Source organism: Ambystoma mexicanum, chromosome 7q (assembly GCF_040938575.1).
Source record: "Ambystoma mexicanum isolate Mex_15411 chromosome 7q, UKY_AmexF1_1, whole genome shotgun sequence".
Lineage (NCBI taxonomy): Eukaryota > Metazoa > Chordata > Amphibia > Caudata > Ambystomatidae > Ambystoma > Ambystoma mexicanum.
Genome location: NC_090941.1, coordinates 730,570,936 through 730,598,468, shown reverse-complemented (window position 1 = coordinate 730,598,468; position 27,533 = coordinate 730,570,936).

The window sequence follows — 27,533 nt, the reverse complement described above, 5'->3', positions numbered from 1 at the left end:
AAAGATCAGGCTGAATTTAGAAGGATTGTTGTCATCAAGCATTCCGACAAGTAGTGGTCTCAATCAAGGCTGCATTTTGGTGCATTTTCTGTTTAACGCATACATGGCGGATCTGAGGTAGCGCCTTGCATCTGCATCCTTTGTTGCTCCAAACGTTTTAGGAACTCAAATCTTTTGGATAACTCATGCAGACGATATTATTCTACTGTATTGTACAAAAGTGGGACTGTTGAATAGTTTTCTCCTGTATTGCACAAAAAATTATCTTACGCTAAATATTGGGGAAACTCATCTATTGACCCCCTACTGAAGGGAAATGGAACAAGAGAAGTTCCCTATGGTTGGGGGGAGAAAAAGTTGCCCAGGTTGATTGTATGAAGTACCTTGGATTTGACATATTTAGTACCCCTGGGAAAAGACTGGTAATGCAAGGCCTATACGTTAAAGCTTTAAAGGCAGTCACTCAGATGAAGAATTTTTATTCCAAATATGGATATTTTCCATATCATCCCTCTTTTAAAATGGTATGAGAGTCGGAGTCGGAGTCGGAAGCGGCCTCAGCGTGACCCCTACGTACGCTGGAGAGGTGCGGCTTGACTTCCGGACTTACGACGCTCGAAGTGCTGGAGCTGCGACGGAGCTGCGAGTGAGAGGGAGCCGCGAGCCGGGTGTGAGCTGCTGTGAGCTGCTGTGTCACGGCGGGCTGGCTTGACACGTTTTAACGGGCTCGAACGTGCGTGGCGCCCGGAGCGTTCTGGCTCTGCTGGAAGCTCGCTGGAAGGCTGGCTTGACACGGATTAGCACTCGCAACCCCTGACTCCTGACGATTGCAACCGTGGCACCTGGAGTTTTATGGCTACGTTAGAGGCTTGAACCGTGTGTGAGCTGCTGTGTTGCGGCTGGCTGATTTGACACGTCTCACCCCTCAGCAACACCTGACAGCTGTAGCCGGGGTTCGAACGTGTGTGGCACCCGGAGTGATCTGGGCTTGCTGGAAGCCTGCTGGAGGCGAGCAAAAGAGGTATTGCCACAGGAACCAGATCTCAGGGTGGGCCAAAGACCCGGACACGGCCGACTAACATACAGGTATCGTGATTTTCCTCACGCTAAGCCGTTTGCTGGGAGGCCAGCCCCATGGTTGATCCAATGTACATTGCACTGCAATATTTAGATTAAGGTGACCGCTGACACCATAATATATGCCAGTACAATTGTAACATCCATAGGGAACTCGGCAAGCTGGTTTGGGACACTTATGTGACTAAGTAGGGCGGTAAAAGCACTACTGAGGTCCCTATTTTTTAATTTTTGGATCTACAGCTGCACATTGCTAGTTATACTCACTTTACTCTTAAGATAAGAGCATTAGGGTCTGAATTTTGGAGATAGCGAGCACTGAAAGGCAAGCGCATTTACTGTGACCCTGAAGCTATTATTTTGCTGCTGAACTCATAGCGTCTATAGTGGATCAATTTCCAGACAGCACAGCTTTATATATTAAAAACGACTTAAAACAGATTAACCCTATGCCTCCACGGAAGAAGCTCCAAGCACCCTACAATCTGCGACAGCGGAAAATAGGGATTAGCCCAACGAAAGGTGAGAGAGCGATGGACAATTTGAAGCCAACAAAGCTAGCACCGGTTACCAAAGGTGCAATAACAGATTTTTTTCCAGTGAACTCACACCCTGAAAACAACTCTACCATTATGGATGAGGGGGAGGCGAATAATACGGACCTGCAGGATCAAGAGAGCTTTGGAGATATTGATAACAACTCTCTACTGGAGCTATGCCTCTCTATGCAAAGATCAATGACACCTGCGGTGATCAAAGCACTACAACCGGCTCCGAGAGATCAAATCGAGGGAGCTACTCAATCACTGAAAGCCGGCCTTGTGAGATTATCAACAACACCTAATTTAGAAATCCACAATGACTCCGAGCTGGAACTTAGAGAGGAGGACGCCAGCTGTATTACGTCACCCAGCCCCATAGACCTGGCTGAATTACAATCGTCAATTGCATCTGTACAATTTGCACTTAAGATCCTGCTAAAAATGTGTGGACGTATATTGGAAACCACATTAAGTATACATACACAAAACCCTGCTGCAGAAACAACTACTGTCAGACCTTCAGAGGTGAGCTCGGTCCCAATTCCAACAGTAACCGAGACAGTGGAAAACCCGGAAAGGTCTCCTAATATAGTTAACACATTTGAAGTATTTCTCTCCCGTAAACAGCGGAGACTTGCTAAAAGAGCCGCAATGAGAAAGAAGGTTGGTGAGGTGATACCCCTGGCAATGGAGATCGAGACACCAGGGAAGAATAAGAAACAACTGAGGAAACCAATCACAGGTGGGGGCAAACGCAAGAAGAAGCAAGCTGGCTATTTAACAAGCTGGGTACTGTCAGATGACGAAGGGGGCCACGATATAGAAGGTGGAACTACCCCCCGTACCTGTTATTATAGCTGATACAGAACAGCCAGAGGAGCTTTATGTAATAGATGGTGAAGGTAACATACCAGCTGACAGCGATCAAAGCAATATGGAACCTGTGGTCAACCCTAATAATAAGGAGATTCTTCCTAAAGAGAACAGGATATGCCTCATTAAAAATTTGTACCAACAAAGTGAAAACTGCTTGCTTGCTAGAACTGAGCTAATGACTAGGTTCCATGCTGTCCCACAACTACGAGTACTAAGATCAGACGACTTTGAATTTGTTGAGCCGCTGCAAGTGCCCAATACCAATGTCTCTGCCATCCATTGTAAATTTATTTCTTCTGCCCAATTGATACGCAATTACAAAGAAAGTCTTCGAGAAGTCGACATCGAAGTAGATACCGATCCTGACCAGGGGGATCCCAATTGGCCACGTAAAACTCCTTTAGTGGTAAAAGAACCTACCGAAAGTCTGCCTAAACTGAAAAGCGATCAGATAGCGATAGCTGATGTCCAAAATGTGTTAACTTGGCTAATATCAGCATTACCGAAGTTGACGAACTCAAATTGAACTCTCTCACTTGTATCATGGAATTACAGAGGTTTTAAGCATCTATTTGCCTCGACAGGTTCTCTCCAGCTCTTAACTGAAAACACTTGTATATGTCTACAAGAGACCTGGTTGAGGACATCTATTATCCTTAACGGTTATTCAATTTACCAATCTCTTGCAATGAAGGGAAGGAGAGGGAGACCTTATGGAGGTCTGATCATAGGTATTAGAAACACTGTTAAATCTAGACAGCTGGAGACATTATCCAGCGATAAAGTGATTGCAGTGGAAATGGAGAGCATAAGTGATGGAGGCAAAGAAAACATACTCATCATTAATCTATATAACCCACCTTATGGAAATGGAACCGAACCTATTCAAGAAGCAATTCATGAATTACTAGCAGCATGGGTGATTGATCCGACTAATAAATCGGTAATTATCGCTGGGGACTTTAACTGCCATATGCCAGGCGTAGCTGGTTCTACGAATAATCCCCTGCTGAATCCAACAAATAATATGAAGCATAAAATTAAAGATCCAATTGGTACCTCCTGGCAGACTTTTTTTAATGAATGGGAAATGGAGATGATAAACGGTAGAACCCCATAGTAGGAAAGCAAAAAGTGCCTTGGACTATATATTTGTGAGCCCTCAGATGGCCCTGAAAGTAAGAGATTTAAAGATCACCACAAATGATTGGAGCGACCACTCTACTCTCGTGTTAATGTGTAATATAGGCGTGCCAGCTACATATACTAAACCCCTGGGGGACATGTCATCTAATCACTCGGGCACTCGAATACGCTGGTCGGATAAAAACATTAACGCGGCTGGAAATTCGGTACAAACTATGGACGATAACATACTGTCCCAGCTCCAAAACATGTCCTTAAATGAGTTGGAACAATGGGCCACCACTTTTTCCTCTTTATATGCGACATTTGCAGTAAACCAAATAGCGTCAGATGATAAAATGTCAGTGACATACGACAAAAGTATAAGAGATGCCAAACGCAAGTTGAGAGCTGAAATTCGACAGGCTAAATATACTAGCAAATCCTTTGGAGACTACCATGGAGTATGCAGAACCCAAAAAAACAAATACAGAGGGTGGATTAAAGCCAAAAGAATTGAGCAAAAACTTAAGCAATGGCAGTCAATGGTTCAAATCATATGCTCCAAAAACTCGAGAAGCATATGGTCTGTACTTGGCCAAGCAAGGGGCAATGGCTGTAGGGATCTGATCAACCCGATAAGTGCAAACGAATGGTCTGACTTCCTTAGGTGCCGAAATATCCCCAATGAAGAGGTGGGTAAGCCGGTAGAAAAGATGACGCCAAGGTCCGTCCCATTCAATTTAACAAATGAACATTTAATTTGTAAAATTAAAAAGCTTAAGTCATCTAGGGCTCCTGGGCCCAATGGTCTTTCAAATGCTGTACTGAGGAGCCAGCCGGAATTTTGGGCTAAATTTGTAAGCATATTATTTGGCAAAGTACTAGCAGTCGGGAGGATTCCTAAATCATGGCAACATGCCTATTTAATTCCTATCTTTAAGAAAGGAGTCAAGAAAGATCCCTGTAATTACAGACTACTTTCGATGTTAGACTGCACAGGGAAATTATTTGCAGCACTTCTATTGGAGAAATTAGAAGAATGGGCGTCCAAAACTGAAATATTCAATACATTTCAAAGTGGCTTCCTGAGAGGATATTCAACAACCCATAATATTATTATCTTGGACACCCTGCGCACAAAAGCAATGAGGAAAGGAAACCCACCTTTGTATGCTTTGTTTGTAGACTTTAAAGCAGCCTTTGACTCGGTTCGTCGTGAAAAACTGTGGGCAAAACTTGAACTATTAGGTTGCCCCGAGATCCTCCTGTACTATCTAAAATTACTGCATGAGGACAACACAGTGGCCTGCAGACTTAGTAATCAGGGGGACTTCACAGCGAAGATCCCACAAAACCGAGGTGTCAAGCAGGGTTGTGTGACGGCCCCATTCTTGTACAATTTGTTCACATATGATCTACCAGGTGTCATTTTAAGTGAACATAATTGTCCTCCTGTTGTCGGTACCATCCACTGCGCGGTACTAGCGTATACCGATGATCTGATTATTATGGATCACACATTTAGTGGCTTACGGAGGTCCGCTCTGAAGTTGTGGGAATATGCTACAAACAACGACCTAATCATCAACCAGGAGAAAACTCAGGTGATGGCTTTTTCAAATAAGAAGATAGCACGACCCAGATTAATTTTGCATGAAATAGAAATTAAATATACCCAACAATATAAATATCTAGGGGTCGAATTAGAGGCTAAGTTGGGTTATAACATCTGCATTCAAACAAGAAAACATCGGGCAGCACAAGTAACGTCATTGATTAGCCAATTTGCAAGGCAGAACTGCGGAATGTCACTATATGGAATCCGTCAAATCTACACCCAGGTACTAACCCCAATGGTGGTCTATGGACTGGAAGCGCTATTACAGATGGATTTAAGCTGGCTGCAAGTGATAGAGGGGAAGTTCTGGAGAAGAATCCTAGGTCTCCCTCAATCTATCCCAATGGCATTGCTAAGATTGGAAGTTGGGGTTTCCTCACTGAGGTCTATTGTCCTGAAAAGGAGAGCAGAACTGTATTTAAAGATGACTAATCAACCAGAGTCTCGACTATTAAAAGAATTTAGCATGGAAAGTACAAAGGAATCCACCAAATGCCATCTGAAAAAGGAGATCGAAGCCCTTCTGAGGACAATATGTTGGACTATGAGTGGAGAGAAACTTACTGATCCTCAAAAAAAAGCACTATCAAAAAAAATCGAACTTTGGGACTGGCTCGAAAATTATGCACACCTTGACAAGCTTCCAAAATATAAATTTATTCATCACATGCTCTATACATTTAAACAAATGCAGCCATATCTATCCCTCAGTCCCTCTAGTAGACTTAGACGATTTCTACTTTTACTAAGGGTTGATAACCTACCGCTGCTGACTAACAAAAGCAAACATAATGAATTGACTTCTACAGAGAGATATTGTAGACTTTGTAAGAATAAAGGATGCAAAGAAACAGCTTATCATGTACTCTCCAGATGTGTAAATATGATGGATACTTACTTAGTAAATTTTGGCAACTTTGTCCATGATACGGAGTTCATAAGGGAACCTGCCTTCTGGCAACGCCTCATGAACACTCAGAGTATGCAGCTGCAGATCGCCACCTTTAGAGTATGATCGGAAATTGAAAGAACTTTGAAGATCTCTATATGAATTAGTTAAACAGCAGGTTATCGATTACTGTAGTGGTTCATGATCTCTGTTATATGTGTTTTAGTATTCTCAATATATGCAATCGTTATTAAGTTTGAATGATCTGAAGAATTGTAAGTGTAATAAGTCCAAACTATGCTGTGTTTAATGGTATTTTAAACATTTTTCCTTTTATTTCTATCTCTTATAATTGATTAGTTGACTAGCTGATTAGAAACAATATGTAATATGTAATAAGTAATATGATGAACTTATATAATTTATCAGTATGTGTAAAGTTTAAATATAAACTGTAACACATTATTAATAAATTAAATTAAAATTAAAATGGTATGAAGCGGAAAAAAAATCCATGTTGATCTATGCCCTGGAAAAACAGCATTGTTTGTTGGATGAGGACTTTTATCACCTAGAAGGTTTTCTATGGAAGAGAGTATTAAGCTTTCCCCAGGTCATACCCATCTGCGTTATTAAATTTGAATTGGGTTTGTTATCTCTTGAAGCTCACGTTGTATGGAAGAGAATTTTACTGTGTTATAAATTTAAATCCCCCTAGGGAATATGTTGTTTTCAGACTTTACAAAAGGTGCCGCTCAATTAGATAACATTTTAACCAAAACCGCAGAAAAAATGCAACAGTGGGGACTTGATGGGGACCTATTAAAGGAATTTCCAGGAGTGTATAAACAAAGACTATGGTTTACAGATTAGTGTAGAACACGAGATACAGTAAACGGATAGGAGAGGTATCAGATTCTAACCCTTGGGCATACAAAATGGGAGCTTTTGCACAATACCTTTGTAAATGCCCCTCTTGGAAAATTGGACATACATTGTTGAGGTGCAGGCTTAATATCTTGCTCACTAGGGTGAATTGTGTTAAATGGAGGAAGGAGGTCTGCCAGTCTGACAGATGCAGATTTTGTTCAGAGGACAGAGAATCACTCCAACATCTTCTTTTGTATTGTGAAGCTTTGATATCCCAACTTGCTGCCTGCTTCAGAAAACATGCCAATTTGCATGGTCATAACACAGGGAAAGTTATTTGGCAATTGTGCTGGTCCAATATGCCTTACCAGTTGAGAAAGACCCTGTTTAAATTATTGTTCATGATTCAATTGGTAAACTAGGCAAAGGGCGTTTATGGATGTTGGCACAGGATTAATTTGTATGAAATGTGTTGGATGATTGATGATGTTTCTTTTTATTTTATTTTGATGAACTGTATCTTACTGTAATGAAATGAATTGTATGTAATGGATTTGTGTAATATTTTCTTTGGTTATAAAACTGAATGCACAATAAAAAAAATTAATTACAAATAATAATGAAGATTGTTTAATACTGAAGCATAACAAATGAAACACCTCTCCACACAAACCTCATGCGACAGAATCTCTGACTTCTTTACTGAAAAGATTAACACAATACATAAAGATATTTCTGCTAAATGTGCAACAACTGTGGTGACAGTGATCCAGCTAAACCACCATATCAGCTTATAATCTCTTTTGTATTACTTAATACTTCACAGTGTGACAATCTCATTCAAACCAGCAAACACTCAGGATCCCCACTTGATTCCTGCATGCAAAAAAAATAATTGGCCAAACAGACCTTTGTGGCAGAACAACTGAAAACACTATGAAATGTTTCCCTTGAAAGTGGCGAGTACTGTCATAAAGCTAAGTGGACTCCACAAAGGACTCGACACAAGGTGTTATGCTTAAAAGGAATTAATCAGCATGACAAACCCATCAAGCAACACAAAGGAACTTAAACTAACAAAACAGGATGGCTTCAGTTCTTAAGCAAAAGAAATCACTCTGGGTTTATTCAGATCAATCTCTATGGGGTTCAATCCTGCTCTAAGTCTCTTTGTTGAATTCGTTGAAAGGATTTTTCCCTTCTCCCTTTATCTTCCTGGGATCTCTTGTCTATCTCTTTTGTAGCTTGCATTCAGTGTGGGGACTGCCTGCACCTGTCACAAATGCCAGGGTCCACTACCAGCTGGTTCTCTGGAAGCTAGTAGACCCTAGCCAACTTCGAACAAAAGCCCAAATACTCAACAAGACAACAGGCAATTTACAGAGTTTTTCAGCTTTCTTGTATGGGCCCTCGTCCCCTTCCTAACTCTGGTTCCTGACTCTCTGGCCCATCAACCATCCACACCTTTCCTTGTCCTGCTCCTAGCTTGTCTCTGCTGCTTAGCTACTCCTGTACCCCCTTGACATTCTGCCACATGCTCACTGCTTGATGAACAAGGGTTTGCCACTGCTTCTCTCTTCCCTTCAGAGGGTTCTTGCTTTCCTTTGTTTGATGTCTCCCACCAATATCTGTCTCGTACTCCACCTGTCATGTTTCATCGTCCTCTGTTCTCACTGCCTTCCTCTCAGTATTTCACAGAACATCCTCTCTCCAGCTATATTTCAACTCCAGCCCCACCTCATGACAATCAACACCTTCCACCTGTCTCACTCCTCTGTTCTTTTCAGCCTCTACCTCCTTGTACTCTTTACACTACTCCTCCCCCTACTGTTGTTATCCACCTCCTCCTGACACTCTTGACAGTCCCCTTGTAATCCATCTCATTGTGATAGTCGTCACCCTCTTCCTTCAACTTCTGCCGCCTTCTAGACTCTGCTCTGTCTAGACTCTACTCTGTTTCTTTGCCTCAATCCAACCACCTCCAGGTTTTCTCTTGCTCTGTCTCCAAACACCCACCACTCATTTCTGCTGCATGAGGTTTTCATAGGCCTCTTTCTCTACCCCTGAGGCAGTGTGCCAATGAGTGTTTGCACCTGTGTCTCAATATTAACCCAATGTCATGATTGGGGCTCTGTAATCACGAGATTGGTTACTACTGTGAGGTGCGCAGGACAGCTAGGGCACTGCAATTTACGGACCAAGACTAAAAAAGGTCTTTCTGCAGTTGTATTTATTCATGTATGGTTATTTCTAATGCACACTATACAGCAAAGATTGTGTTTCGAGGCGGATCAAGACAAGGGCGGAGGATACTGAAGAGGAAAATGTATATAAAAAAACAAAACATTCTTAAAAGGTCTTGAAACATTTGGAACGCACAAATGCTATAACAAGAGAGCAGGAGAGAGGGGGAGGAGGGGAAGTGCAAGGAAGGGGAGGAAGGGATGAAAAATAATAGGAAGCGTTCCTACTAGGCCGTGAGGCGATTTGGATCGTGCAAGTGCTGAACATGAAAAAGGGGGAAGGGGGAGGAGGGGAAGTGAAGGGGGGACTGGGAGAGAGATATGTAAAATACAAAAACGGTTTAAAATGTGCGGGTTCAAGGTAGGTCAATGCAACATGGAAAAGCCTTGCCCTATGGTGTGGGAACCCGTATTGTAACCTAAATGCACAACACCCAACTACTATATAAACGTATTCCAAACCCACAGTTCCTAACTTTGTGAAAGGATTGATGTACATTGACTCTTGGATGTACAACATTTAAAATCAAATCCTACAAAAATACAGATTTTAGTGTGTGCCATCACTGAGATGTAGCCAATCAATAATCCTACTTCCAAAGATGTAGTGGACTCCAAGAATGCAAATAACAAGGGGGGTCCTGGGAGACTCTCTGCCAAACATGAGTCCTGGTTACAAGAGCCTTACCCAGAGTCTTTAGCTCACTATCTTTCACAGAGGAGAAATATCCCAAACATATCAGTCTTTGTCCTGCCCTGGGGCAGTCCAGCACCGAAATGCTAGGCAATTCTCCTTTGAACAAGAGTACCAACAGCAACCCCAGACACGTGTTTCGGTCTGGTTGAACCTCATCAGTAGGGTGTAGCTGTGCCTCTCTAATAATAGTGAGCAAGGGGTCCACGTCTGGATTCCCCTAGTAACTCAGGGTGAGACCCAAAGGTACTTCAAATATGCAAATAACAAGGGGGTCCTGGGAGAATCTCTGCCAGGCATGAGTCCTGGTTACAAGAGCCTTACACAGAGTCTTTAGCTCACTATCTTTCACAGAGGAGAAATATCCCAAACATATCAAGTCTTTGTCCTGACCTGACGCAATCCAGCGCCTTGTTAATGTGGACTCCAAGAAGCACTGGCTCTGGGTTAGATTAACTCCATCTTTATAACCCCCCAACAAGTTACAGGTAAGTAGTTATCTTCCGGTGATTACTGTAGTATTATAGCATATAGACCCAAAGGTGCATTCACTCATCAGCAGCCCCTTTTTAAATGTCACTCTTAGAACACGTGTACGCTCACGCATACATCATTCATCACGCATTCCCTTGGGCATACATGACCTCTCCATTACAGTTACCGGACCCAGACTATCACAAAAAATTGGTTATGCTCCCACAAATGAGTCTTGATGAAATTCTGAGCAGCAACAGTGGCAGAGGTCATCTCTGGATTTAAAATGTGTAGTGGGGGATGTCACATCGTCTGCTGCCTGTTACTGGAGACAGCCAAGGTAGTGACTAAGGGGGCTGGGTGCCACCCCAAACCAGTGAATGTTGAGCCTGGTCTTGGCATGGGGAAGATTCACTTGGTATTCTGGACTTATGATTTTTCCCCACAGGCTGATTTCACTGAAGCATGGATCCTCGAACCTTGTTTCGGCGCTGCATGGTACTATCATTACATCCAAGCGCCGCCATCCCTGGCTCTCCCAATGAGGGGGACACCTCTGCAACCTAATTTCTCTCTCCTGCCCTCCTCCCCTCATTCCCTGCTATGTGTTTGGCATAAGACACACTTCCTTCCCAAAACTCCCACTCCAAAAACATTCATACACACACTTCAGAAGTCCAAACCAATAAGGTAAGGAAAACCCCACTAACCCATCCCTAAAACTTCAACCTCCACATACAACTCTCAAACACCAAAAAATGCAACCCCTTCTCTGCACAGCAATCCACATGCACTTCACTACACTGCAACAACAAAACAAACCACACATAGCCCCACACAACAGCACATCGGAATCTACCTAGCCGTAAATCGCAACACAAGCTCAGTGAACGGTGTAAACCAAACTGAAGCTGTGAACAGGACATCATCACAGCTCTCGCTCTACCTCATCCCACTATGCCCTACTAACCCACCCGACACTCCTTCCTTTTTCAGATCTGCCAGAGCGCCAGGGGACCACTCCAGTGGTGATAGTGCGCGGTATAAATGATCTTTAACATTAACGCAACACATGCACCCTACACACATCGACCAGTGGGATGGACAGGGCCTGTCGAGGCAGGGAAAGACGCTTGTCAGGCTTTCATCAGGCATTGGTCAGGGCAGAGGCCAAAATCCTTGCTCATTTCACCCAGAGGTTAGCCCTGCTGTATCACACAAGCCCCAAACTCTTTTCACAGAGTCTTTTCATGAAATCCCTGCTGCCCCCACCACCAACAGGCATCAGGACTCAGGTATCAGAGTGATGCTTCAAACCTACAGGAGGATCTTCACGATGAAACGAAGAGCAGAAAATATGGAAGGTGATGCGTGGATTCCTCAAAAAATGTGCAGTAACGTGGCCTTAAAAACGGGGGCCAGGGGTGCAACGGCTGCCGGCCAGAGCAGTGTTTTGGCAGTGAACGATAGGGGTTTTGGAGGTGTGGGAATACAAAGGACATGTGATTTATACTGAACTGCACCATGGTATGAATGCAGACAGTAAACATGGCCCAAGTAGTAGCGTAACAGACAAGCAAACTGGAGAAGTTTGAAATTGGCTTGCACTTTCCCAATATTTGATTTGGCACCACATCCCTCCTTATACCAACATCTTGAGATGAATGCGGGAGCCCAGGGCAGAAGCCGTGTGTCATCTGCCTTTGTTTTCCTTGTGACGTTATCGAACAGTAATTCTGCATGCTGATTAGTCCAACAGCGGCCATGGTAAAGTACATTTTAACCATGGCATACATTAAAATCCGATAACCTTTCTGGCTCTGTCTGGCGTGACCTAACTTGTGCAATATTTGGAATCTACTAAATGTTGCCATCTGAATTCGAGCTGAAGAGCATTTTTACACAATTTCAGCAATGCACTAGGAAAGTTGGAAACCACCCGACAGGATTCCACATGCTGGAGTTCCTTTACTAAAAAACTTGACAGATGTAATGTGATGATGTGCAAAAATGGAAACCTCAAGAAGCAGCAGTGAGCACACACTTTCCATTTTACCAGAAATGCCCATGGATGCCTGATGGCAGCCAGAAAGAACTGCCCTTAAATGGAGGGAGACCTGCGGGCATAATCATGCATAGGCACTCGCTCAACTCAAACTGCTACTCAGGAAAGATTGTCTGCAGCTGAGATAACATTGAAATGTATTCACGAAAAAGTATTTTGGCTGACAAATAACTGGTAAGTGTTAGGTGTGATGCCAACTCATGTTGTGGCGCGGTTTGGCCTCTGTGGGTGCTTTGGTGAGGAGTGAGAAGGGATTGACAAATTCTGTGATCAATGTGCTTTGGTTATGGCTTTGCAATTTCGGGAGCAGTTGGGGAAGTCAGGCATTTGTCCCACTGTGTGGGTGTGGGTTAAAGGACAGTGTTGCTGCAGGTTGTTAACTCTCAGAAAGTGGATGGAGGCTGATGTTCATGCTTACACTAAAGTCTCAGAGGAAGACCTAGGAGTATGATGTGATAATTCTGTGCTTATGAAGCTTGTAATATAGCTCAGTGAGTTAAGTGCTCACCTCAGATATCATTGTGGGGCCTTTTGACAAAGTCTGGGTGATGGGCTGGGATAGCAATGGGGGGACAATGTCACCACTCACTCCATGATGTAGGGTCTGAAAGAGGTAAATAGGTCTTCATCATACAGGCTACCCAGCCCTTCACCAATCTTAGAGGAAATACCCTGTTGCTCAATCGTGGGGCACATCCAGGTAGGCACGGACAGGGCAGGGGGCGAGGAGAATCCTCTAAAGTTAATCTTCTCACCAAGGCAACTCGCTATCTCCATGACCATCTCCATGACCCAGATAGTGAAAAAGGTGTGTCCCATTTCTCAGAGAATTCAGTTCGCCCAGCAGTTTGAGGTGCACCTAGTCTGACTTATTACCACACCCGAACCCATCTATGTCTGACTCAACCTGGCAACCCACACGTCTTTGATAGCCCTGTTACCGGACTCTTTGGGAACAATGGCAGTCCTCTGAGGAAAGCAGATAATCAGTATTTGGGCATCAGCTGTCAGAGATTGCATGCATGTAGCACATAACAAAATAGAAGAAGGGCAGGCAAGACCGGTGGGACCTGCACAAGTCCAAAACAACATCAAGACCCATTGTCTTCGACAATCCCGAATACAGCAATGGTTTCAAATACAGAAGGCACAAGGGTCAATCTCTATTTCCCCAGTGCAAGCCTGCAAGCTCAGAAGCAGCATCATGCTCATGGGGAAGGAAGAAACTGCGTACAAATGAGTGAACCGACAATAGCAGAAGTAATGAGGATGTGACAAAACGACAGATGGCTCCCTTGAAGGTTCAGTCCTCGGATTTGGCCTGGGAAGCACCCACCAATCAAGAGCCAGGAGAGAAAAAATTAAAATGTGGACAACCAATTCTCATGCTCAGATTGCTCTCGAACACAGTTGAGTGTAGATGTGTGTTCATGGGACATGCAGGCGGGTTTACGTTGGCATTAAAGTACTCGGTGCTCAATGCTGAGCATGAACAGAGAAGTTTGTGGAAGGAAGCCAATGGCATTTAGGATCAGCAAGGAGATGAGAGTGGAGAGACCGGCAGAGAGCAAGCAGTAGAGGAGTAGTGGGAATCAAGCAGGGGGGAGCGGGGCATAAAAATAGGAATGGCGGAAAGAGGAAGAGGCGAGAAGGCACAATGAAAAGTGGGAAGAGTGAGAGGAGGATACCAAAATTGCATCTCTCATACCAAAATTATCCAAGGCGATCACAAATAATTAACAAAGGTCTCTTCTCTCTCTGGAGTAAAGGTTCTTGATTGCTTCAGTGCATCTGGTAGGTCGCTCAAAAACAGTTTAAACAAAGTTGGTGCTAATGGACACCTCCGTTTTAGTCCATTATAGGTTTGACTGTCTCTGGTCAATCTGCCCTGCGCATTCTGTCTAATACAGACCTTGGTGGAAGTATATAATGCCCTCATAGATGAAATCTGATGTAGTCTTTCTCTTTTTATACTGTTGAACGCCTTTCTCAAATCTATGAAGGCTAGATATAATTTTGTACGCTCTTTCGTCCATTTCCACTTTAACAGATTTAGTAGATACAAATTGAGGTCTTTCCCCACTCCTTTTACAAAGCCTGTTTGCCGAGGGCCCTTTTTCCCTGATAGGTCTATCCAGTTTTGCAGCTGAGTGAGGATCAGAGAAGCATATAGCTTGCCCAAAGTGTCCAGAAGGGTGATAGGGCTGTAGTTTGAAGGGTCAGACCTGTCACCCTTTATAAATATTGGTACCACTATAGCAATTTTCCAGGTGTCGGGGATTGTGCAAGTTTTATTGATCTGGCCAAATAGGTCCACCATAAACGACAACCATTTTTCAAGATTCTAATTATAGTTCTATAGTTTCGCCCAATCCGGGCCTGGTGCACCTGCCGAGGTTGCATTTTTAAATAGCCACATCAATACCTCCCAATAAAATGGGATCTCTCATGGGGTATCATGTACCTCTATGATGTTATTAGAGCTAGATTTATCTCGGCCAAATAGATCATCATAGAAGGCTGCCTAATCTTGTTCAGCTACACCATTGATCAATACTGAAGCCTGCAGAGATATTTGCACGTTAATTAATGATCAAATCTGTCTGCAGTCTTTATTCTTGATTGATTTCAGCATATTCTCTGAGTCTATTTGAAACAGCTTTGCTCTGTGTGTCTGTTTTCTTTTGGTCAGACTCAGGTTTCTCTGTTCTCCACCAATTTTGATGCGCATCCTGAGATCTCATCTTATTTTTTTTCTCTAAATTAATTTCATGCTCAAAAACATGCTTGTGGGAGTAATTTGGCCTGTTCTTTTTAATTGTTTTGGTGGAAAATTTCAGAAGTAGGGGAGCATAGTTGGTATCTATGGTGTCCGTTCTCATGTTATTTGTAAACTCCTTTGTGAAATGTGTTATCGCTTCTTCCATAGGCGATTTCTGCCTTGTGTGATCTCTGGTTGAAAAACCCTTTTGCCTGATTGGTGTTTCAATCCCCATCCACATTTAGATGTTAACAGTGAATGGTCATTATAAGCTCTCTTTGTCACCTTCATTGATTTTACTTTATTTAATAATGTGCGGGATACATATATGTATGTAATCCAGGACTCGTAGGCTTTTCCCATTCGTCCAAGTTAGAGTTGGTGGAATGTCACCTAATGTTTGTCCGTTAAGCATGTGAAGGTCTCTGAGATGCATATTGTTGACCCATTCTCTGATTCTTTCACATTCTTTAGGTAGAGATCTCTCACTAATATGCTTTCTCACCGTCATCATTGCATCATATGAGATTTTCAAATCTTCACATAGTATAATTGCTGTGCTCTCATAGCTGGCACAAGCCCAGACTATCGTGTCTGTAACAGAGTCAATAAAGGTGTCTGCATCGATGGCCAGCGGGTTCCAGTACACATTTATGATTAACAGTAGGGAATCATGTTTTGAGTTGATTGTTTTCTTTTGTAGCTTCAAGAATTGCACAAAAGGGTTTGGATTTCCTTTCTCCACCACTGTCAGACCCTTGCCCATCTTTACTAATGGCAGGAGGCCCGAGGCCGGCCTACCTCTATGACCCACCTATGCCGGGTTCACGAAGCTAGTATAACCTTCCACCTAAGGGTTAGATTGCAACCACGTTTCCTGAAGACATTTAATAAATGTGTCAAACACTTGTTTACGCGACCCTGCATTTCGGAACAGATGTTTGAAGCCTCTGGTGTTCCATGAGCCGATAGTCCAATCCTCTCTTTTCTGTTTGTTTCATTGTTACTTGTTCTTTGCTTTGATAGAGTTAACCCAGGTTTGTACCTGTTTCTGACAGTTCTGCCATTCTGTGGTACGGTTGTACAGATCTACTATGTTGGCAATCAAATGTGACTTTTATCCTGTCCTTCATTTTGTCAGTCATATCGCCTTTGTTTTCCACTGCGTTTTCTCTTCCAGAATTCTTGTTATGGGGTCCTCTTAACCAACCCTGTGGGCTGGTTTTTCAGAGTATTTTTCCTTCTCGAGGTTATTTAACCTCATGTGCAGGGTGATCTGCGTGTTGGCCTCCTCACAAGGTTCTGTTAGTCCAAAGCCCAGAGGAAGTCACAGATGTGCCGCCTCTTATAGAAAGATTTTGATTGTCATTGTGATCATGCGTAGAATGACCTTATCCAATATACTTTCTCCGGGGAATTCACTGATCTTTATATCCTCTGTGGTAACCGATCTCATTAGTGGTACATGGTGGAGCAAGCTCATGACATTTGCTTGATTTAGTACTAGGCCATCTTCGGCTTTTAGGATGCACTCTAATTGTAGACAAGATCTATAACTCCACTTTTCTCTTGACCCCAATGTATTTTCCTTATTTTTTTACTCTTGTTTTTCCAATTCCTTTCATCTACTATCATCTTGAGTCAAGGTTATCCCCCCTATTTGTACAGGTGCCTTCCAATTTCCCATGTTATTTTTTCGATTCGCTGAATGAAATTTCAGAGCTGCCATCAGACTTTTTTCTGCTACGGTTTGGAAGGTCGCTCTTTGTATTTTCGTGGTGTGATTTTGTTGGCCTTCCTTTTTCGTATTGGAGTTCTCTTTGTGAGTAACCTTTTTGCTCTTTTCCGTGTTCAACACTTCTTTTGGTTCAGCCTGCATACTATCCTCCTGAGGAGTTTCAATATTGATTTTGCTTTGTCCTCTCGCTTGATTGTCAGCACCTGACTCCTTTGATATTTTCTGCTGTAACTGGGTTATGCAATGGCTGTTGTTTGAAATTTACCCAAATTCCTCTTGTTCCAATGAGTAAGTTGAGAAATCTAAGCAACCTTTGCTTTCATACGATGGTGATAACGGTGCATTGTCCATTACTGTAATACTTCAGTTGCTGTTTGTTCTCTTACCACTGTAGATTGTTTTTAGATATTATTGCTGTTTCTTTCCTCCACGTTTCTTTTCTGAGCAGGTGATGGAGAAGACAGATTGTGGAAGAGGTTTTTAGCGTCATTTGAATTTCTCTTTTTCTGTGATGGCAAGTTATTTGTTTTTTTGGTTTTTGTAATTTCTCATTCTGCATCATATTCCCAATTTTCCTTTTGTTCCCTCTTTGGAATATTGGGAAAGATGTCTCTTGGTCCTTCTCCAGTTTCAAAATGTTTCCCTTTGGACCGCTTTCCAATAAAAACCGAGCTTCAGTGTTCTTTCTTCTCTTCTGTTCTGTGTCATGTTGAGCCTTGTCCCAGTTGGACTTGAAGATTAGGGTTGAGTTGCCCCACGTTGTTCTTCGCTTTGGTTCTACGGCTTGGCTTCTCTTCCTCAACTCTTTCTTTGTTGACACCTAGGTTCTCCATTGTTTTCTGTTTGCCATTGTTCTCCTTACTAATTTATTTACTCAGTCTTGTTGCTTTATCATTTTTCTCTTTTATCTGCTGGTTCAAAGCTTAGCATCTCTTGGAGTTTCTTCTCCACATAGGAGGAGGTTGCTGATTCATTTTTGACTCTGGATTGTAGAGATGTTATCAAGGATTCCAGATATATCATTTTGTTGTGAATCATCGCTAAGAATGTTGCTTGATCTTTAAAAGACTCATTCACTGTGTCAAAAAGTTTCAAAAAAGGACTAAGGGCCATTGTTACTGCTGTCATTACTGTACCTTGAGTACTAAAAGTCATTGAGCTTGGAACCTTGTTCGGGTCTTGAGGTGTTTGTGGTTAGAATCGATTGTCCACTGATGTAGACGTTGCCTCGAGATCTGTGAGTAGTTTATCGGCACAGGTAACAGCAGGTCAGTAGAGAAAGATGTCAGACTTGATTTTGTTGAAAGATCCATTTGCTTATCTATTTTTTTCACTTGTTTTTTCTGGACTCTGGCTTTTTTCTTCTTTGGGAGCATTGGTGTTTGCCAGGTTTCTCAGGACATCCTCACTTTGTGAGTTAATCTTTTTGGAGAGCTCACTAATGAAGTTTGCATTACATTTGTTTGCCTTGTTATCCAGTTCCTTTTTGATCTGAGCAATGTATCTTGCTAATCGGGCTGCCAAAATAGAAGGCGTGTTGCTTTTTTGCCCTTGCTCCTCATTCATATTGGTCCTTTGGGGCATTAGTTGATCCTTATAGTCTATTTTTTGGTTCTGTTGTCTGGTGTCACATCCGCCAATTGTTGATCTTGCTCTAGTCGACCATTCAGCATAGTTGGTTTATTCGCAGTCAACTCTATTTTGCAAATTGCCTCCCCTTTGATTGTATTCAGTGAAATATGTGTGTAAATTGGTGAAAGATTGATTTCTAGGGTTTCCTCCAGTATTTCTGCATCTGTCAGCTCATTTACATTTGAACTTATGTTTAAGACTTTCAGGGCTGGGGGAGCGAAGAGACACAATTATTTGTGCTGCCGGTGTCGAGTTGCTTGTAGGAGTAGGCATCAGAGGTTCCATCATTACTGATCATGTTTTTTTGCCTTGAATGCTTTTTTTAACCCTTCGCAGGGCGTACCCCCAGTTGAATCGCTTACCCATGTGTGAGCATTTCCAATGGCAATCAGGACGTGGGCTGGATGCTATATGCAGACAACCTAGTCCTGATCGACCAGACTCCAATTGGACTACAGCACAGACGTCAGGTGGTATGGAGCATCAGGTGGTATGGAGCAGGAACAGGCCTAAACAAAACAACAGATATTACATATCTAGGCACGTGTGTATCCCCTAGTATCTGTGATGCACCATGTGTACTGGAGTTAAAAATGAAATGCAAAAACATGACATCTGTGGGAAATATGGGAAATCTTCTATAAAACCACTGTGTACATTTTTCCGTCAAAAAGTAGTACCAACACTGATTTACGCATCAAAGACGTTCTTTTGCACACCAGCAGGAATATGGCTAACAAAGGAAGGCACATTTTATAGAACAATCTTGCAACTACTGCGCAAAACCCTAAATAATTATGTACAAACTTGGACTAACCTCATTGATGGCAAGAATTACTTGAAAAATACTACAGCTCTTTTGAAAATGCCATACTTCAACGGTAGCATCACCGTACTACATCATAAAAGAGGAATCCCTAAAGGGGAACAAAAGTCTGGTCGCCCACTGGAACTCAACATGCCTAGCAATTATCCAACAGCTAGATGTTGATCTGGAAACGTTTGTGATCAACCAACAGGGAGTGAAACAGAAGCTTCTGGAACAAGATTGGATAAGGACTCTGGACACAAATGGCAAATACGCTTTATATGATGCCCTGAAGTTGAAACCAAGAGGCTCAACTCAGTGCGAAAATACCTTAAGAGATTCCCCTGTCCAAAGCTAAGACATGGCTTCCTAAGATTCAGACTGAACCTCTATCCCACAAAACAGGTCACAGCGTGCTATAAGTTACTAACTGATGATAAAAGCTGTATATTCTGCAATGTAGAGAAAGAGTAGAATCCTCGAAGCACATTGCCCTCTATTGCACAGGCCTAACAACTCTTAGGACTAGACATTTGGGAGAAATTATAGATAGGAGGGGAAGCAATATTGCAGAAGATTGGTGGATTATTTTTATGTTGGGCCAACAGTTCTCTATGATTTTTGCACTGGTGCATTTTTAAGAGACATGTTTTTGAAGGTGTAATGAGGGATGGGAATATGCTATTGACTGTAATTTCTTCTTTTAGGATATTCACCACTATTGCAGTCACTCATTTGCGCAGTTCAAAGATGATTGTTTTTAATATGGAATAGGAGGAATGTATTTATTTTACTCCTTTCTTCTTTCTAGTGGAAATGATGTATGGAATTGAGACAAAAGTTTGTAATAAACTAGACGTCCAATAAAAAAAAAGAAAACAAAAAAGAAATAGAGGAGAAGGAGATCAAGCATGAGGAGGAGGGGTGAAAAAGTAAAACAAGTAGAGGAGAATAAAGCAACCACACCAGGACACCAAAGGAAAAGGTAAGAAATGTTATTGTAGCACCTCCAGCCATCAAGCCTAACCATTAACTACCACAGTGGCCTAGCAAGGTTCCAGTGGAGTGAGCCAGGTGCTGATATCATGGAGTCAGCATCAAAAACATAAGTGCACTATCAAGAACAGCATGTCAAACATTAGCCATGACAGAACACCTGAACATATTCAACAATGAGAAATTCATTGACCCACCTATTACAGAGAATGTAAAGACCTGGCAAAAGAGACACCGCTAGGTTAGAGGAAGGGAAGAAGATGTGTGGTGTTAGTGATAGAGGAAGGAGGAAAAGAAGATACAGAAGCACAAGAGTTGGTTTCTGGCATCATTCCAGGAGAGGTCTGGATAATATGACTATGGGTAAACATTACTTCAACTTTGGCCATTGAGTCAGGTGGCCCAATATGTGAGGAGTCTTTTGCACCCAGGATTAGAAAATAGGAAGAAATGTCTAATAATATGGCTCCATGGAAACTTAAACATCTCAAGAAAATCATTAATGTCTGATTCATTGACGATCTTAACAAATTGAAAAAGAATATAGAGATTATAAATATAAAGATCGGGCTGACATAGCCCGGAAGACTTAAAAGAAAGCTATTTCTTTGGCCAAATCCTCCTTCTTACAGAATAATATTCGTCAGCCTAAATAGACCACATGAACTCTTCTTAACAATAATTAATTTTTTTAATCTGAAGAGCACATCTTCCAATTTGGACCCCTCGAATGCTGGCCACGGACTTTAATATCTATTTTAAACAAAAGATAGAGACTATCCAACAGTATATTGATTAGAAAACAACCAAAGTAAGCTTGAAATGTCCAGACACTGTGTCAGTTGTTGCCCCTTTTGAATTGTTTGATACTACCTCAGATGTATTATTTAAGCTCCACCAAAAAGTTAAACCTGCCACTCATGCATTTGAAGGAATCCCTGCCTATGTTGCTCGGAATAATGCTTCACACCTGACAGATTGTATGACAGCTTTTGTCAATTTCTCTCTTAATGAGGGGATTGTTCCCTTGGCACTAATAATTACCACCCTAACACCATTGCTGAAATGCTGTCCGTTGAATCAGAAATACTGCAGAATTATGAGCCAGTTGCTGCACTCCCTTGGCCGCCGTACGTATTGGAAAAGGTTGTAACAGCTCAGGTACAGTCTCATGCAGACAAGTATCAAATTTTAGACACATACCAATCTGGTTTTCATCCACAGCATGGTACTGAGATTGCCCTGGTTGCGGTATGGGACAATGTGCTGAAAAATGCTGATGAGGATGTACGGACACTGTTGATCATGTTAGACCTCTCTGCAGCATTCCAACACAGTGGATTTTCGACACCCTGCTCTCTAGACTTTGTAATGTGGCAAGAGTGTCTAACCTTTTTGACGGATCTTCGACAAAGTGTCAAGATGGGAAAATGTGTATCTACTGAAACTTCTGTACCCTGTGAAGTACGACAAGGTTCTTCATTATCCCCCATTCTCTTTAACATCTATATGCAACCCATGATGGAAATAGTAATGAAATGTAATATGCCTTATCATTTTTACACTGATGATACCCAGTTATATTTGCAGATCACGGACCATACAGTGTCTCTGGAAAATGTTGCACAATGTACTGTACACATTAGATGACCATGAACCTGCAACTCAATCCTATTAAGACAGAAATGATACTGTTAGTACTCAAATACTTATTGAAAAATTCAGCTGACATTCCTACACCTCTCTATTTGTTTGGTTTACCTTCTTCTGATGTCTCTATAATTAAGTACCTAGGATGCTACTGGCAGTCTGATCTGAGTTTTAATTACGAAATTGGTTCCATTGACCAATCAGTGTATTACACTCTTCAACGACTACGGTCAGCTATCCCATTCTTGGCACCAATGGATGTTCCATTAGTTGAAGGCTCTGTGGTATACTTTTAACTAGAATATGCCAATTCCACTCCAATATGCATCCCCACTCATCGACTGCAACTGTAATTAGCTCAAAGTGTGGTCATCAGGTTGATCTTTAAGATTTCAAAGTGTACACCCGTATCAAACTATCGAGCCTCCTTACGTTGGCTGGCGGTGAGTCAAAGAATTGATTTTAAAATGTTATATTTAATGTTCAAATGTGTGACTAGAGTTGCTCCATCTTATTTAATAAATAGGATTCTTTTTATGTCTAAATGAGATCACTTAGATCAGAGGATTAAAAACGATTGAGGGTATGGTCTTCCCACTGTGTCCAAAGAGGGGGGCATGTGTTTCTCTGTTTACAGACTGCAAGTCGGAACTCCCTGCCCATTGAGCTCAGAAATATCACCTTTTTACGGACATTTCATAAGGATCCAAAAACCTATTTATTTCCATGCTCTATTTAGGTTTATTCATTTTATATTTTCTGTTTAGATCAGCATTTTTCGCCCATCTGCACCCAAATGCAGTTTATTCTGCCTGGTTGCATGTTACAAATTAAAAATTACAACTATAAGAAAGTAGAAGTCACACAACAACTCAAGAGGAGGCAGTGGCGGGGGAAGCATTGGAGCAGAAGGAGGAAAGTGAGAGTCAAGTGTAGGTGGTAATGAATCAAGAACACCTGAAGAGGAGGTTGGTAGAAAAGACTTCAGAGGCAGAGGAAGCAAAGGACAGTGATGGGTGGAGCAGGGCTTGAAAAGAGCAACATCGGAAGAGGAAGATAGAGTAGAAAGAAAAATCAAATTAAAATCACTCCCTCGTCACCCCCTTCCTGAGTCCTTTCCCCTTCCTCCTCTTCTTTCTCCTCCCAATACCATCTCCTGTTCCTTTATCTTTCCCGGTCTCCCCTATGATCTCCACCCTCCCAACTACTCTCTTTACTCCCTTTTCCCTCTCCCTTTTCTCCTTCCCCTACTTCTCCTTTTCACTTCCTTCTCAAATGTAAATTGTTCAACATGCTGTTTTTCTGGTTTGATTCATGTATATTATTATTGCTTCTATGTTCCATGTTTGATGTTTTCTTGTTGTTAAACTGTAAAGCGCTTTGGATTAAAGTGCTATATAAACAATAAAATACAAATATAAAATACAAAAGAAATTTGAAGACGGGAAAGGAGGTTGGCAAAGAGAGATTTATGTAGAGAGAACTTGTACAGGAAACTGTATGAGAGAGATTGGAAGAAGGAGAAAGAGAAGGGGCCTTATGGTTCTGGGACATTAAGGAGGCATTAGGAGAGAAGTTACTAGTTGTGGAGGGGGTACAAAGGCAGGGAGGTGGGTTGACCATAGTAGGGGCCAGACCAAGATTAATCTTCACCTGACTGGCTGTCTACCAATAAAGTGACTAGAAAGACTGTGGTAAAGACTGTCAAAGGAAATATGGTACGTTTGGCCCACCCCATGCAGGTCTAGGGAGGTCTGACACTATCTCACTTAGATCCTGGATGTTGAGCAACAAGCCCTGATTCCCTCGAGCTGTGCCAGGTAGAAAGGATCATTTGCAAAACCACCACCCGGACCACACAGCGTCAGAGTAATAATCACTCACCTAAGACAAGAGAAAAGTGCAGGAGACACTCCAAACCTTATAGACTGAGAGTGACTTTCATTTGACCACAAGGAGGCAGAGCCCAAATGCAGAGAGGTTTGGACTGCCTGACTACTGTCCTTAAGCAAGTTGGAATTCCTAATTTCAGGTTTCTCTGATTGTCCCTATTTTACAGTCATTGCACTGTAAACCCTCAACTTCTGTACAGTGAATAATTAAGAACAACACTATGTCAAGTTGCCAACTGATCCCTTGGCCATGGAAGACCTACAGATTCAGGCTCAAATCCCAGCAGGGCTGACTTAGCCCTTTATCATCGATTACCATTAAATAGGGTGATAATAACATTATGTATTACTGCACTCAGAAGTAGGAGGAATACTGTATGAAGGACTATATTACAAACAAAACAAAACAAAAATGAAGACTGTGCTCTTTTCCACCAAGTAAGTTGTGGTTTCTGTGATTTTGAAGGTAGGGTCATTAGGGAAAATGTGAGTAGTTCAGAAGTGGGGAGGAGATTGCAGAGAGAATCTTAGTCTGGGTTTGTTGATCAAAGTAAGGCTTTCACCTGCTTTTTTAAATTATTTATAACTATGGTCTTTCACTGATTACAACTTATACAAAATATTAAAAACTAGACTACCTTCATGACAATTAACTGAATTAAATGGACTTTGCCTCAACCTTTGTTGTGGTAATGCATCTCAAGTGTTTCTTATGATAGAAGTCCTGCTTGAACAATGCAAAAACAAATAAATGCCTTTGCCTCTATCAAGCTGATGCCATAGATATTAATATTTTCAGAAAATGCAGCTGTGTGTCTAAATGCAGGACTATGTGTGGCATCTCGCTCTAATTTCAAAGTTTCATGCGTCCTGTGCCATGTGAGAGTCCACGTGACATGCCTCCAACAAAGCGAGTCGCATTCTGCAACAGATGGAGCATGGTAAGGGGTTCATCAAGTATGGCGCCACCTTGACAGAGTGGTTGATAGAAGTCCAGATTCTCAGCCACTTAACTACTAACCAGCAGTGGTCAAAGTGTATCAAAAGAAGTAGTGGTGTTCCCTGCTGGGCTGCACCGCTCCCCACAAACAGCATCACCACACCCCCGCACAATACAGACACTCTAAACAAATTCGCCTGCTGTTTAAGGGAACGTTCATTGCAGTTCACCGAAGTGCAAGTGCTTCCTACACTTTTATTTTAAAACGAAACCATTCTGGAACTGTTTCGTATTTAAATGAAAGCATAGGAACAGTAAAATGTAATGAAAAAAAGTAGAGGAACTCGGCTCCCATCCGCTCCCGCCCACTTCGACCACTGCTGACCTGTGTCTGCGAGACTGCACCGCACTCACACGGATAAGAGATCACGTCCCACCAATGTTTACCCATTTACTCACCTGGAGAGCAGTGGACCTCAGCAGGAAGGGTCAAGCCACACAGACAACATGGAAGAGTGTTTTTAAAAAACATGAATAATATGGCGCAAAACATAAGAGAAACGTTCAGTAAGTGGTTTGCCTAGAAGTGGGCATTCAGCAGGAAACTATCATGAGTATTAGCCATTATAAGGGGTAATGCTAGTAGTATAAAGCTTCACAGCAAGTGAGAGTTAATGGTTGAGCTAGAATTGCATGGACGAGATCCAGTTTATATAATCTTAAAACAGCATTGTATTTTTAAAGGCACGGCACATTTGGCTTTAATATATAAAGTGCCCAAATTCTACTTCCTGTGCTGGGCACAATGCATCATTAATGGGTTTGGATGTGTGGTTGTATGTGGTGTGAGCCTAGGAAAAAAGCAATGGAGCACTGCTTTCTATGGACAGATTTCTGAAGTCATGTCATTGAAAACAGGGAAGGTAAACCTTGGTATGAATTCATTTTACAGGGCGAGCATTAGGGGTGAACCCCATCAATGACAACAGCCACTTCCTACTGCCCCTACTCGCATGTTTGCATTCTGACTATGGGTCCGATAAACTGAATGTTTTTGCACGGTTCAATGTGACTTTGCATTGCTAACAGGTGACTTTGCACTGCCGACACAAATCCTGATTCATGGAACTGTGCAAAGTGTATTTTTGCAGCAGCAAAGCCATTTTGTAATGCAAAAAAGACTATGCACTGATTTTGCACTGACTTTGCACTGCACATATACCCTTTGCACAATTCCATGAATCAGGGTTTGTGGTGGCAGTGCAAAGTCACTTTTCAGCAGTGCTAAAATCACATCCAAACTAGTCTGAAACAGGGACACGTGTTTTGCTCTCCTTGGCACCTATCATGGGAGTACAGCCTAGTCTAGACAGGAGCAGGGCATCATAGGCTTCTGGTTATTTCGATTTCCCATGCATTGGGGGCCCTGTTCCTGGTGTGGCTTGGACTTCACCTCATTCTGGTTGAAGGCCTCCTTAACTGTTGTGCCACTCTACCGCTCTAGCAGCCTCATTAGTCAAGCCTCCCATTTCCAACCATAACTCCTCAACTTTCAGACTGATAGTTTCATTTGGGAAATCTTTGATGCTGGGAATATGGAAAAGCACAGAGGAGACATACCAACTTTCATAAACAACACCTGTGATGAGAGCTACAATCTGCACATTCCTGCCCGAGTAAAGAACAGGAACATTATTTTTGTTTTTTCCCTTTTGATCTTGGCCAACACCTTTGGTGTCAGAGAGAACTGACGCGTGAGATCTTTGACTCCCTGGGCACCATGAATGCCTGGGACCTCACTTTACTTTGTCTCATTACAGAATGTGGTATGCCAACTACAATTCATATAAATCCTTGCCCATCTTTGCCTGTTCAGTCTGGTGTTAGTCACATGGGCCTCTGTCAGTTCCAAGTACAGACCTATCCTTGACTTGATTGGTGAAGGCAAGTAGGGGTCTACGCGCGCCTCTAACTATTTCGAGCTAATTAGCTGCAACCTTTCCTTGGGTTGTCTGCTCTTTCTAATTTGCCTCCCAACTGTGGCCACATGTCCTGCTCTTATCACTTCTGGCACCAGAGGAGTCAATAATGCTCCTTTGCCACAATTACCAGAAATGAACTATCATCTCATCTTGGTGAAAACCTGAAACACCCATTATACATTAAAGATGTCTGATTCAAGCAAGGCAGCAGTGTCTCTCTCTCCAACGTTTTCAACGACAATCAAGCCCATGGCAGTAGGTACATCAAAGCCAACATCTTGTCTGCCTAGCGGATACCTCTTGGCACTGTGTATTTCGGCCTGTGGGTCTACTTGCTGATCCTGGTCTGTGGCATGACAACTAAGACAGTGCCGCTCCTGAAATCCAGCCTCTACCTTGAAGCAGATGGAATTTTCTGGAGATCACCGCCAGCTAGCCACCGTCTAGAAGAAGCCCACATAATTTGAGTGTGTTGAATGCTGACTGCTCCATTGAATGGCATGACTCAGCCAATCATCCACATTTGAGTGTAACGTTATGCCTCTCAAATAGAGAATCTCCACTGGGGATCAACATCATGGCCTTTGGGTACATATGGAGGTCGTACCAATCTTGAGAACTACTTGTATGCATGTTTTCTATGCTCTGCTATATTGTC